Below are 14,107 nucleotides of genomic sequence, written 5' to 3'. Positions count from 1 at the left end.
TGAAGGCAATAAAGATAAAAACAAGGACAAAAAACATGAATTTTGGGAAAAAAAATAAAATAGTCATAAATTTGATCATATTAATAATGATGCAAAAGGCCAGGCTGGATGAAGCACAAGCTGGAATCAAGATTACCAGGAGAAATATCAATAACCTCAGACACACAAGTAACATCACTCTTATGGCAGAAAGTAAAGAAGAACTACAGAGCCTCTTGATGAAAGTGAAAGAGGAGAGTGAAAAAGTTGGCTTAAAGCTCAACATTCAGAAAACTGAGATCATGGCATCCGGTCCCATGACTTTGTGGCAAATAGATGGGGAAACCATGGAAACAGTGAGAGACTTTATTTATTTATTTATTTTTGGCTCCAGCATCACTGCAGATGGTGACTGCAGCTATGAAATGCAAAGACGCTTGCTGCTTGGAAGAAAAGCTGTGTCCAACCTAGACAGCACATTAAAAAGCAGAGACGTTACTTTGCCTACAAATGTCCAGTCAAAGATATGGTTTTCCCAGTAGTCATATATGGATGTGAGAGTTGGACTATAAAGAAAGCTGAACACCCAAGAATTAATGATTTTAAATATGGTGCTGGAGAAAACTCTTGAGAGTCCCTGGGACTGCAAGGATATCAAACCAGTCACTCCTAAAGGAAATCAGTCCTAACTATTCATTGGAAGGGCTGATGCTGAAACTGAGGCTCCAATACTTTGGCCACCTGATGCGAGGAACTGACTCATTGAAAAAGACCCAGATGCTCGGAAAGATTGAGGCCAGGAGGATAAGGGGATGACAGAGGATGAAATGGTTGGATGGTATCACCGACTCAATGGATATGACTTTTAGCAAGCTCTGGGAGTTGGTGATGGACAGGGAAGCCTGGCGTGGTGCAGTCTATGTGGTCTCAAAGGATCAGACACAACTAAGCAACTGAACTGAACTAAATAATGATGTAAATTATGAATGAATTGAACAATCTAATCAAAAAGCAAATATTCTGAGACTACATAAATATGATAAAACTATAAGCTCTCTACAGTAGACATAATTTAGAGTCAAAGATATAGATTTTAAATGAAATGACTGAAAAATACATATAATGCAAACATCAACCAAAGAGAGAATTGGGTATACTGTACTAAGAAAAAAATGATTTTTATTAAAAACTGATGTTAGGGATAAAGAAGGACATTTCATAATGATAAAAAGGGGACTCTATTAGGAAGACATAGTAATTATATATGCACCTAACAAGACAACCAAAAAATGCATGGAGGAAAAAAAAACCTGATAGAATTGAAGAAAGAAATAGACAATTCAACAATAATTGCTATACTTTACTAATCCACTTTCAATAACGGATAGAAAGACTAGGCAGAAGATCAACAATGAAATAGAGATCTTGAATGATAATATAAACCAGATGAACCTAACAGATATCTGTAGAGCAATTTATCCAATACAGGATATACAATCTTCTTAAGAGTGCAGGGAACATTCTCTAGAATACCCTATATGCTAGGACATAAGACCAACCTAAATAAATATTACAGGGTTCGAACCATATCAAGTCCATCCTCAAAATAGAATGAAATTAGAAAACAAAACATTTTGAGAAACAGATAAATATGTGGAAGTTAAACAGCATACTCCTAAATAATCAAAGGGTCAAAGAAAGAATCACAAGAGAAAGTAGAAAATACATTTGGATCTTCAACAATGCGGGGTTTAGGGCAACAACCTTTTCTGCAATCAAAAATCCATATATAACTTGTAGTTGGCCCTCTATGTGGATCTTCCAAATCAGTGATTTCACCTCTGCAGATTCAACCAGCTGCAGATGGTGTAGTGCTGTAGCAAACGAAGCAATGGACAAAGAATTCATCTCAAAAATATACAAGCAACACCTGCAGCTCAATTCCAGAAAAATAGACGACCCAATCAAAAAGAGGGCCAAAGAACTAAACAGACATTTCTCCAAAGAAGACATACAGATGGCTAACAAACACATGAAAACATGCTCAACATCACTCATTATCAGAGAAATGCAAATCAAAACCACAATGAGGTACCATCTCACGCCAGTCAGAATCGCTGCTATCCAAAAGTCTACAAACAATAAATGCTGGAGAGGGTGTGGAGAAAAGGGAACCCTCTTACACGGTTGGTGGGAATGCAAACCAGTACAGCCACTATGGAGAACAGTGTGGAGATTCCTTAAAAAACTGGAAATAGAACTGCCATATGACCCAGCGATCCCACTGCTGGGCATAAACACCGAGGAAACCAGAATTGAAAGAGACACGTGTACCCCAATGTTCATCGCAGCACTGTTTGTAATAGTCAGGACATGGAAGCAGCCTAGATGCTCATCAGCAGACGAATGGATAAGAAAGTGGTGGTACATATACACAATGGAATATTACTCAGCCATTAAAAAGAACACATTCGAATCAGTTCTAATGAGGTGGATGAAACTGGAGCCTATTATACAGAGTGAAGTAAGCCAGAAAGAAAAACACAAATACAGTATCAGTTCAGTTCAGTTCAGTCGCTCAGTCGTGTCCGACTCTTTGTGACCCCATGAATCGCAGTACGCCAGGCCTCTCTGTCCATCACCAACTCCCGGAGTCTACCCAAACCCGTGTCCATTGAGTCGGTGATGCCATCCAACCATCTCATCATCGGTCACCCCCTTCTCCTCTTGCCCCCAATCCTTCCTAGCATTAGGGTCTTTTTCAATGAGTCAACTCTTCACATCAGGTGGCCAAAGTATAGGAGTTTCAGCTTCAAAATCAGTCCTTCCAATGAACAGCCAGGACTGATCTCCTTTAGGATGGACTGGTTGGATCTCCTTGCAGCCCAAGGGACTCTCAAGAGTCTTCTCCAACACCACAGTTCAAAAGCATCAATTCTTCGGCACTCAGCTTTCTTCACCTGCCAACTCTCACATCCATACATGACTACTGGAAAAACCATAGCCTAGACTAGACGGACCTTTGTTGGAAAAGTAATGTCTCTGCTTTTAAATATGCTCTCTAGGTTGATCATAAGTTTCCTTCCAAGGAGTAAGCTTCTTTTAATTTCATGGCTGCAGTCACCATCTGCAGTGATTTTGGAGCCCCCCAAAATAAAGTCTGACACTGTTTCCACTGTTTCCTCATCTATTTCCCATGAAGTGATGGGACCAGATGCCATGATCTTAGTTTTCAGGATGTTGAGCTTTAAGCCAACTTTTTCACTCTCCTCTTTCACTTTCCTCAAGAGGCTCTTTTGTTCTTCTCCACTTTCTGCCATAATGGTGGTGTCATCTGCATATCTGAGGTTATTGATATTTCTCCCGGCAATCTTGATTCCAGCTTGTGCTTCTTCCAGCCCAGCGTTTCTCATTATGTACTCTGCATATAAGTTAAATAAGCAGGGTGACAATATACAGCCTTGACGTACTCCTTTTCCTATTTGGAACCAGTCTGTTGTTCCATGTCCAGTTCTAACTGATGCTTCCTGACCTGCATACAGGTTTCTCAAGAGGCAGGTCAGGTGGTCTGGGTATTCCCATCTCTTTGAGAATTTTCCATAGTTTATTGTGCTCCACACAGTCAAAGGTTTTGGCATAGTCAATAAAGCAAAAATAGATGCTTTTCTGGTACTCTCTTGCTTTTTCGATGATCCAGTGGATGTTGGCAGTTTGATCTCTGGTTCTCTGCCTTTTCTAAAACCAGCTTGAACATCTGGAAGTTCATGGTTCACGTATTGCTGAAGCCTGGCTTTGAGAATTTTGAGCATTACTAGTGTGTGAAATGAGTGCAATTGTGCTGTTGTTCGAGCATTCTTTGGCATTGCCTTTCTTTGAGATTGGAACGAAAACTGACCTTTTCCAGTCCTGTGGCCACTGCTGCGTTTTCCAGATTTGCTGGCATATTGAGTGCAGCACTTTCACAGCATCATCTTTCAGGATTTGAACTAGCTCAACCGGAATTCCATCACCTCCACTAGCTTTGTTCATAGTGATGCTTTCTAAGGCCCACTTGACTTCACATTCCAGGATGTCTGGCTCTAGGTGAATGATCACACCATCATGATTATCTGGGTCGTGAAGATCTTTTTTGTACGGTTCTTCTGTGTATTCTTGCCACCTCTTCTTAATATCTTCTGCTTCTGTTATGTCCATACCATTTGTGTCCTTTATCGAGCCCATTTTTGCATGAGATGTTCCCTTGGTATCTCTAATTTTCTTGAAGAGATCTCTAGTCTTTCCCATTCTGTTGTTTTCCTCTATTTCTTTGCATTGATCGCTGAGGAAGGCTTTCTTATCTCTCCTTGCTATTCTTTGGAACTCTGCATTCAGGTGGGAATATCGTTCCTTTTCTCCTTTGATTTTTGCTTCTCTTCTTTTCACAGCTATTTGTAAGGCCTCCTCAGACAGCCATTTTGCTTTTTTGCATTTCTTTTCCATGGGGATGTTCTTGATCCCTGTCTCCTGTACAATGTCATGAACCCCTGTCCATAGTTCATCAGGCACTCTCTCTATCAGATCTAGTCCCTTACATCTATTTCTCACTTCCACTGCATAATCATAAGGGATTTGATCTAAGTCATACCTGAATGGTCTAGTGGTTTTCCCTACTTTCTTCAGTTTAAGTCTGAATTTGGCAATAAGGAGTTCATGATCTGAGCCACAGTCAGCTCCCAGTCTTGTTTTTGCTGACTGTACAGAGCTTCTCCATCTTTGGCTGCAAAGAATATAATCAATCTGATTTCGATGTTGACCATCTGGTGATGTCCATGTGTAGAGTCCTCTCTTGCGTTGTTGGAAGAGGGTGTTTGCTATGACCAGTGTGCTCTCTTGGCAAAACTCTATTAGCCTTTGCCCTGCTTCATTGTGTACTCCAAGGCCAAATTTGCCTGTTATGCCACGTGTTTCCTGACTTCCTACTTGTGCATTCCAGTCCCCTATAATGAAAAGGACATCTTTTTTGGGTGTTAGTTCTAAAAGGTCTTGTAAGTCTTCATAGAACCGTTCAACTTCAGCTTCTTCAATGTTACTGGTCGGGGCATAGACTTGAATTACCATGATATTGAATGGTTTGGCCTGGAAACGAACAGAGATCATTCTGTCATTTTTGAGATTGCATCCAAGTACTGCATTTCGGACTCTTTTTTTGACCATGATGGCTACTCTATTTCTTCTAAGGGATTCCTGCCCACAGTAGTAGATATAATGGTCACCTGAGTTAAATTCACCCATTCTAGTCCATTTTAGTTCGCTAATTCATAGAATGTCGACATTCACTCTTGCCATCTCCTGTTTGACCACTTCCAATTTGCCTTGATTCATGGAACTAACATTCCAGGTTGCTATGCAATATTGCTCTTCACAGCATTATCACCAGTCACATCCACAGCTGGATATTGTTTTTGCTTTGGCTCCATCCCATCATTCTTTCTTGAGTTATTTCTCCACTGATCTCCAGTAGCATTTTGGGCACCTACCGACCTGGGGAGTATACTAACACATGTATATGGAGTTTACTAAATCGTAAAGATAACCCTGTATGTGAGACATCAAAAGAGACACAGATATATAGAACAGTATTATGGACTTTATGGGAGAGGGCGAGGGCAGGATGATATGGGAGAATGCCACTGAAGCATGTAAATTATCATATGTGAAATGAATCGCCAGTCCAGGTTCGATGCATGATACAGGGTGCTCGGGGCTGGTGCACCAGGATGACTCGGAAGGATGGGATGGGGAGGGAGGTGGGAGGGGGTTCTGGAAGGGGAAAACATGTACACCCATGGTGGATTCATGTCAATGTGTGGCAAAACCAATACAATATTGTAAATTTAAAAAATAGATAAATAAACTAATTAAAAAAAAAAAAGAAAAAAAATCTTTGTATAAGTGGACCTGCAGAGTTCATATGCCTGTTGTTCAAGGGTCAACTTTACTTTGAGAAGAATGAAAGCAAAAACACACCACATCCACGTGAGGAGATGTAGCAAACTAAACTCAAATAGGCAGCCATAGTAAACAATTAATTCTAGAGAAAAATTAATGACATAGAGAATAGAAAAACCACAGAGATACTCAACAAATTAGAATTTGGTTATTTAGAAAGGTCAATAAATCGACACAACTTTAGCGATTTTCATCAAAGGAGGAAAAAGACTCAAATTACTAAAATTAGGAATAAAAAAGGAAAAATTGCTACCAACTTTAGAGAAATAAATATAGTTGTAAAGAAATGCCATGATGCTAGTTAGAAAATTTAGATGAAATGGACAAATTTCTAGAGATACATAAATGACTGAAATTGACTCAAGAAGAAAATGAAAATCTGAATAGCAAGAGATAGAATTAGTCATTTTTAAACCTTTTGCCCAACCCACCTCACAAAAGGCCCCCTTACACTACCTAGATCCCGATAGCCTCGCTGCTGAATTCTACCAAATATTTAAACCAAAAATCATGCTAATTCTCCACACATGCATTCTAAATGTGTCCACAGAAGTGGAAAGGAACATTTCCCAACTCATTCTATGAGGCAGTATTACTCGGATGACAAAACTAGAGGTCAGTTATTTTGTAGAATTCTCAATTTTGCTCCATCCAGTATTTGCTCATGATGAATTTCATGTTTTGCATCTTTGACAGGAAAATGACAGAAATGATACTGTGTTCATATCATCTCATTCTATCAGGTGGTTCATGATTTCATTGTGTCCCAATATTGATGATATTCACTTGGATCACTTGATTAAAGTGGTTGCTGACAAGATTCTCCACTGTCAAGTTACTCTCCCCTATCTTGTATTTTAAAACATTTTTTTTGTATTTTAAAGTACGTAAATATTTTATTCCTCACCAAAATTAGGTTTATTAATTTATTTGTATCTATTTTATTAAGAGTCTCTTATTTTACTAAATGAATCATGATCTGTCACTATCATTATTTATTTTGAAGTTCACATTGTTCCAGCCTTGGACAGTGGGAACCTCCTTAAGCCTGGCTCTCTGTGCTTTTGCCATCTCCCCATCATTCTTTGACGGAGAAGGCGATGGCAACCCACTCCAGTTCTCTTGCCTGGAGAATCCCAGGGACGGAGGAGGCTGGTGGGCTGACGTCTATGGAGTTGCACAGAGTCGGACATGACCGAAGCGACTTAGCAGCAGCAGCATTCTTTGAAAAATTTGATGCTTTTGGTACAAGATATTCCAGGCTCATCTTGTACTTTTCCTGTCCTAGCCACGGAATTAACAATTTCTCCAAGAAGTCCCAAGTATTTTTAGTGGAAAATGGAATTTAGAATCCAATATATGAGATCTGTGTGTACTCATTATTTCCCAGTTCCTTTCATCAAGAGTCTGGGAAGTGTACACGTGTGTGTGCATGCCTGTGTGTGTGTGTGTATCCTCCCGATATAGCTCAGGCTCTGATATCACAAAATGCTGGATTGTCCTCAACTCATGTGAGTGCCTTTCTCAGCATATTCAGACTCTGACACCCACTCCAGGCAACCCTTTTATAAACATACCCCCCTTACCCTCCTTGCGCTTTGATACTCTGCACTGGCATACCCCCATGTGCAGATACTCTCCTTGTTCCACTCAGCCTCTAACTGCCCACACAGAGCTGGATCACTTCCATCCATGAATGCCCTCCTCACCTTGCTTGGCCTCTGACTTTCTACACAAACCTGCCTCCTCCTTGTGGATTTCGTCTTCTCTGGACTGAGGCTTTTACTCTGTATGCCTGGCCAGCTTCCTATTTAATATCCTCCAGATTAAACGGACTCTCATAGCAAGCTGCTCTGCTCTGTGAATGCCTCTTAATCCCACTTTGGCACTGATTGCCCATGACACATCCTAGCATGGATATCCTGTTTTCCCTGCTCAAATTGTGACATCTCATGCTACACACTTCCCTTCCCTGCTCTTGTGGATCTGGTCACTTCAACCTATTTGAGTTCTGACTCCCTATACTAGGCTATTCTGACTGCATGGATATCCTTATCACCCCTATTTCACTTCTAACATCTCACTCTGGCCCACTATGGCTCCATGACCCCTGTCACGGATACTTGTCTCGATCGATCTCACCTAATTTTTTGTGATGAGTTGCTCAGCAAGAGGGAGAAGGGGAAGAGAGAGGGGTGTTCTTGAATTGAATTTGAAGCATAAGTGAGCATTGCCTATCAAAGATAGATAAACCACATTTCAGGTAGGGAACTTACATGTGAAAAATGGGGTATAGAAAAATAATTCTTCGAGTTTATATTTTTTTCCAGAGGGTTACTAAATAATGCATCAACATTAGTTGAAGAAACTTTCTTCTCCCAGTGTAAAATGACACCTTCTATCTTTATCATATTCTTGATGTGTATGTGTGTCTATGTATCTTAGTCCATTTGGGCTGCTATAACAAAATATCAGGCATAGAGGTGCTTGTGAACAACAGAAATTTATTTCTCACAGTTCTGGAGGCTAGAGGTACAAGATCAGGGTAGCAGTATGGCCAGATGAGGGCCCTTTTCTGAGTTGCGCACTTCTCTCCTATAGGAAGTCTCCTGCGTATGAATAAGTTCCATTCTGAGAGTGCACTTTTAAGCCCAGTTTGTTGTAAGCCCAGCAAAGTTAGCCTTAGTACCCAAATAACAGAATCGGCTGTATTCTGCTGCTTTTTAAAAAATTAATTAATTTTTTTATTGAAGGATAATTGCTTTACAGAATTTTGTTGTTTTCTGTCAAATCTCAACATGAATCAGCCATAGGTATACATACATCCCCTCCTTTTTGAACCTCCCTCCTCTCTCTCTCCCCATCTCACCCTTCTAGGTTGATACAGAGACCCTGTTTGAGTTTCCTGAGCCATACAGCAAATTCCCGTTCCTTTCTGTTTGACATATGGTAATGTAAGTTTTCATGTTACTCTTTCCATATATCTCACCCTCTCTTCCCCTCTTCCCATGTCCATAAGTCTATTCTCTGTCTGTTTCTCCACTGCTCCCCTGTAAATAAATTCTTCAGTACCATTCCTCTAGATTCCATATATATGTGTTATGATATTTATCTTTCTCTTTCTGAGTTACTTCACTCTGTATAATAGGTTCTAGGTTCATCCACCTTATTAGTGAAGTGAAAGTCGCTCAGTCATGTCCAATTCTTTGCAACCCCATGGACAATACAGCCCATGGAACATTCTCCAGGCCAGAATATTGGAGAGGGTAGCCTATCCTTTCTCCAAGGGATCTTCCCAACCCAGGAATCTAACCCAGGTCCCCCACATTGCAGGCAGATTCTTTACCAGCTGAGTCACAAGGGAAGCCCATCCACCTTACTAGAACCGACTCAAATGTGTTCCTTCTTATGGCTGAGTAATATCCCATTGTGTATAAGCACCACAACTTCTTTATCCATTCATGTGTTGATGGACATCTAGGTTGCTTCCATGTTCTAGCTGTTGTAAATAGCACTGGAATGAACAATGGGATACATGTGTCTTTTTCAATTTTTGTTTCCTCGGGGTATATGCCTAGGAGTGGGATTGCTGGGTCATAGGGTATACTGCTCTTTTACACGTGCTTTCGGACATCCTGGGCTAGAAATAAATGTAGTGTTCTAGTGTACTCTATACAGTACTGTGCTGAAAAAAACACAAAAGCACAACCGTTTGTAGAGGATGCGCGCATGAGGCAATGTCTGCCAGACACGTGAATTAACTGACGTGACTGGACATGGGAATGCAAGTTTGAATCTTTGAAATTTCACAGTTTGAAGATTCCTATGTAAGGGACTTACTGTATTCTCACATGGTGAAAGGAGCTAGGGAGCTCTGTGAGTTCTCTTTGTAAGAGCATTAATCTCCATTCTTGAGGGCTCCACCCTCCTGACCTAAATATCTCCCAAAGGCCCCACCTTCTAATATCCTCACACTAGACATTAGGTTTACAACATGAATTTTGGGGGTGCCACTTTCATACAAAAGCTGTATGTGTGTGTATGTGTGTGTGTAGTTGAGTTGATTTCTGCTCTCGCTTCTTACCTCATGAGCTGTAAGTCTTACCATGTACCAGTACTAGTCGTATACCAGTACTTCTCTATGTAAGTATGTAGGCTAACCATATGCTTTAAAATATAGTAAGGACAACCTTCATGCTCATTCATCTTCTTTTTCAGAAATGTCCTGCCTCTTATAACATGTTTGTTTTTCCACATATATTATAGAATTAGCTTACTTCTCATACCAATCACATTAGTATTTTTTTGAAATCTCATCATAATTTTAGAATAATTTGGGGACAATTGATATCTGTATAAAATCTTTTCATACTCCCAAAAGATACATCTTTCCATTTCGTCATGCATTTCATTGTGTTTTTCAGTAGTATTTCAGAATTTTCTTCAAATAGCTGTTGCATATTTTTTATTTGTCCTTAAATGTATTCTTAATATTTATCTGTTTCTAGCTATTATAAATGATGTCTTCCATTATAAATGTAATTGGTTGTTAGTGTATAGGAAGACTGTTCTATATATTATTATTTTTATCCAGCCATCTAGCTCAATTCCTTTAAAATACAGCTGTCCCTCAATATCTCTGGGAGATTGGTTCTAAGACACCACTGCCAAAGATCAGATACCCAAATCCACAGATGTTCAAGTCTCTTATAATAAGAAGCATAGCATTTTAGGATTTGCATATAAACTGCCCATATCCTCACATATACTTTAAATCATCTCTAGATTACTTATACTACCTAATACAATGTAAATGATATGTAAATAGTTGCCAGCATGTGGTAAATTTGAATTTTGATTTTTGGAAATTTCTGGATTTTTTTAAATAAATATTTTTAATCCACACTTCGTGAATCCCTGCATGCAAAACCCATGGATAGGAAAGGCTGACTATATAGAGTACTTTTCTTTGGAGTCTCCTGTCGTCAGCAAATAATGTTAATGTTGCCTCCATTGCTCTATGTTTTAAAAATAAACTTTAAAAAACCTTAGAATGATTTTAGACTAACAAAAAAAGTGAAGATAGTTGCCATATATCAGAAAGTTCCAAAATATCACACATATTGTTATAAACTAGCATGCCTACTTTATTTCTAAGATTTGTCCTATTAAAATTTTCTTAGTTTTTACCCAATGTCCTTTTTCTGACCCAGGAACCCATCCCGGATCCCACATTGCATGTAGTAGATGTCTCCTTAGGCTCTTCTTGGATGTGACAATTTCTCAGACTTCCCTTATTTTTCATGACCTTGATAGTTTTGAGGAGTACTAGTCAGGTATTTTATAAAATGTTCCTCAACTTGGATTTGTCTGATGTTTTTCCTATTAACCTGGAACTATGAATTTTTTTGGGGGGGGGGTCTTCCTTTGTGGTTCAGCTGGTAAAGAATCCAACTGCATTGCGGGAGACCTGGGTTTGATCCCTGGGTTGGGAAGATCCCCCGGAGAAGGGAAAGGCTACCCACTCCAGTATTCTGGCCTAGAGAATTTCATGGACAGTATAGTCCATGGGGTCGCAAAGAGTCAGACATGACTGAGTAACTTTCATTTTCACTTTCACTTCATGGATTTTGGGGGAAGAAGACCGCAGAGGTTGAGTGTCCTTTTTACCATGTGATACGATCTACATGTCTTATCCCTGGTAATGTTGACCTTGACCACTGGGCTGAAGTAGTGTTTGTCAGGTTATTCCACTGTCAAGTTACTCTTTTTCCCCCTCGCCATATTGCTGTATTTTTTTGAATGAAGTCACTATGTGACTTTTTGAATGAAGTCACTCTTAAGGAATAGGGAGCTCCACCTCCTTGAGAGCACAATTACCTATGTCAGTTATCTGAAATTCTTTCGCGTGGGAAATTTGTCTATTGTCTCACATGTATTCAATCATTTATTTATATCAGTACGGACCCATAGATATTCATTTTATACTTTGGGATATAATCCCAAAAGATGACTAACTTAATTTATTACGTTGCTCGTCTTGTTACAGTTTTGGCCATTGGAAGCTCATTCCTGTCTTCTTTGACATAACTCCGTTACTTCAGGGCTTTTTTATTTTTTTAAAATTTTAAAGCACTTCCTTTTTGATACAGTAAGATCCCCCAGACTCCTCTTCTATATTTCCTCTCTGAGCCCTACAATCAGTAATTTCTCCAAGAAGCCTGGTTCCTTTTATTGGAAAAGAGGATTGGGAACCAAGATCTGTGCTTATTTCTACATCATTGTTTCTTTCAGATTTTGGGAGTATCATTTCTCTTAAACCCTTTCAGCTAAGAAGGCAAAGAAATATATGTATGTATACTCATGGGCCATCTATTTCACTGCTCAATTCAAGTATGCATGTGTAACAGTATCAGGATTGTTAACCTGTACCCCTACGAGAAAGAACACTATAAACTAGATTACACTGCTTTTATATTTTACTTTCAGTCTTGCAAACTCCATTCATTTCCGAAGTTACTTAAGTCAGGGGATCTTAGTGAGGTGGTTTCATACATTTGTAATATAATTCCATTCTTTAGTCAAATTCTGCATTCTATTCTTGATGTCAGTTTTTTTTAAATATGCATGCATTGCTTTACTTTTTGTGCTGTAAGGTTCTTCTGGTTTTGACAAATATGTAGTGTCATGTATCTTCCATAACATCATACAGAATAGTTTCACTGCCCTAAAACATCCTTTATGCCTGGAGAAGGAAATGGCAACCTACTCCGGTATTCTTGCCTGGGAAATCCCAGGGATTGAGGAGCTGGTGGGCTACTGTCCATGGGGTCTCAAGGAGTCACACACGACAGCGACTGAGTACAGTCATTTTTAAGAACAGTGTTGGCCACACAAAACACATCAGTGGCTCCTAGTTTGTGGCCTCTGGTTTAATATCTTACTTTCCCACTTGTCCCTCTGCTCCATAGGGGTACATGCCCATGGGGCTGCTCTGCTCAGCCCAGTGTTTGGATTCAACAAATGGAATAATGAAAATCGAAAACAGACCCACCCTCCCAGTAGAGCACCAGGTTCAGAAAGAATACATTGGCATGGAAATGGCATTCTGTCACTCCCCACCTCTTTTTCAATTGCCCTCTGGAAATTTCGCTATTTCCCTTTAAGCCCTACTCCCAGTTGACCCCTGCAAGCCTTCTTACCCTCGGCCCTGAAGTCATCACAATGGCCACATGGGTTCTGGTGGGGGCGGGGCCCTCTATGACGTCACCAAGGGCCCAGCCCTGGCTGGTCCTCAGTCTCCAGGTGCCAGGGCAAACCAGCGCACCAGGAGCTGTTTCCTCTCGGCTCACATGTGGTCCATCAAATGGTTCCTGTGCTTTTCCACGGGTGTTACCTGTGTCTGCGCCTTAATGTTTACTTCTCTGAGAGAGAGAGCCGAAGAAATCCAGGGGAAGATGCTCTGCGGAGGATACAGTCTAATTCAGCAAAATCAACCAGAGCATGCCCGAGACTGGCTTAAGATCATGTTTCCCTGGCTTTTCTTCATTGTGCTCATGTATGTGACAGTGAAGTTGATGGGAGAGAGTGGTGAGAGTAATGTGCAGACTCCTCCTGCCTGTCAGGGCGGTTCATTTGGCTCTCCGGGACAGAAAAAGAAAAATGCTTCCCCAGACAAAGACTATATGTTTGCCACCTTAACCCAGCTGGAGATGGACCTTGTGAAATTTGTGTCCAGGGTGCGGAATCTGAAACTTGCCACGGCAACCTGCAGTAACCTCAATGCTCCCAATGTCGAGGTTCCTGCAGACGCACACAATAACATTACACTGTATGAACTCTGGTGCGACGAAGACTCCGATTGAGTGGATTTGTATGTCAGAGTAGGAGAGGAATTGTTGATTGTTGACATACCTTATCCAAACTAATAAAACTATTCTGAAGCAAAAGAAAAAAGCCTCTGATATTTTTTATTTGCTCTACAGTTTGACCTTTTCCAGAGTGTCGTATAATTGGCAGCATGCAGTGTATAACCTTTTCCAGACTAGCTTATTTTACTTTATAACATTCATTCAGATTTCATCCATCTCTTTTTGTGATTTGCTAGCTAATTTCTTTTTATTCTTGAATAATATTCTGC

The 14,107-nt window shown here is 40.1% G+C and overlaps 1 pseudogene; it reads left to right on the top strand.

Annotated features, from left to right (window-relative positions):
- The first annotated feature begins 13,379 nt into the window (after window positions 1-13,379).
- On the top strand, window positions 13,380-13,832 carry LOC145535623 (protein FAM209 pseudogene; annotated as a pseudogene).
- Window positions 13,833-14,107: the final 275 nt, after the last annotated feature.

Source organism: Giraffa tippelskirchi, chromosome X (genome assembly GCF_054371585.1).
Source record: "Giraffa tippelskirchi isolate mGirTip1 chromosome X, T2T-mGirTip1v1.2.pri, whole genome shotgun sequence".
Lineage (NCBI taxonomy): Eukaryota > Metazoa > Chordata > Mammalia > Artiodactyla > Giraffidae > Giraffa > Giraffa tippelskirchi.
The sequence above is the reverse complement of the archived record's forward strand: the minus strand, read 5'-3'. Positions and strand labels throughout refer to the sequence as shown.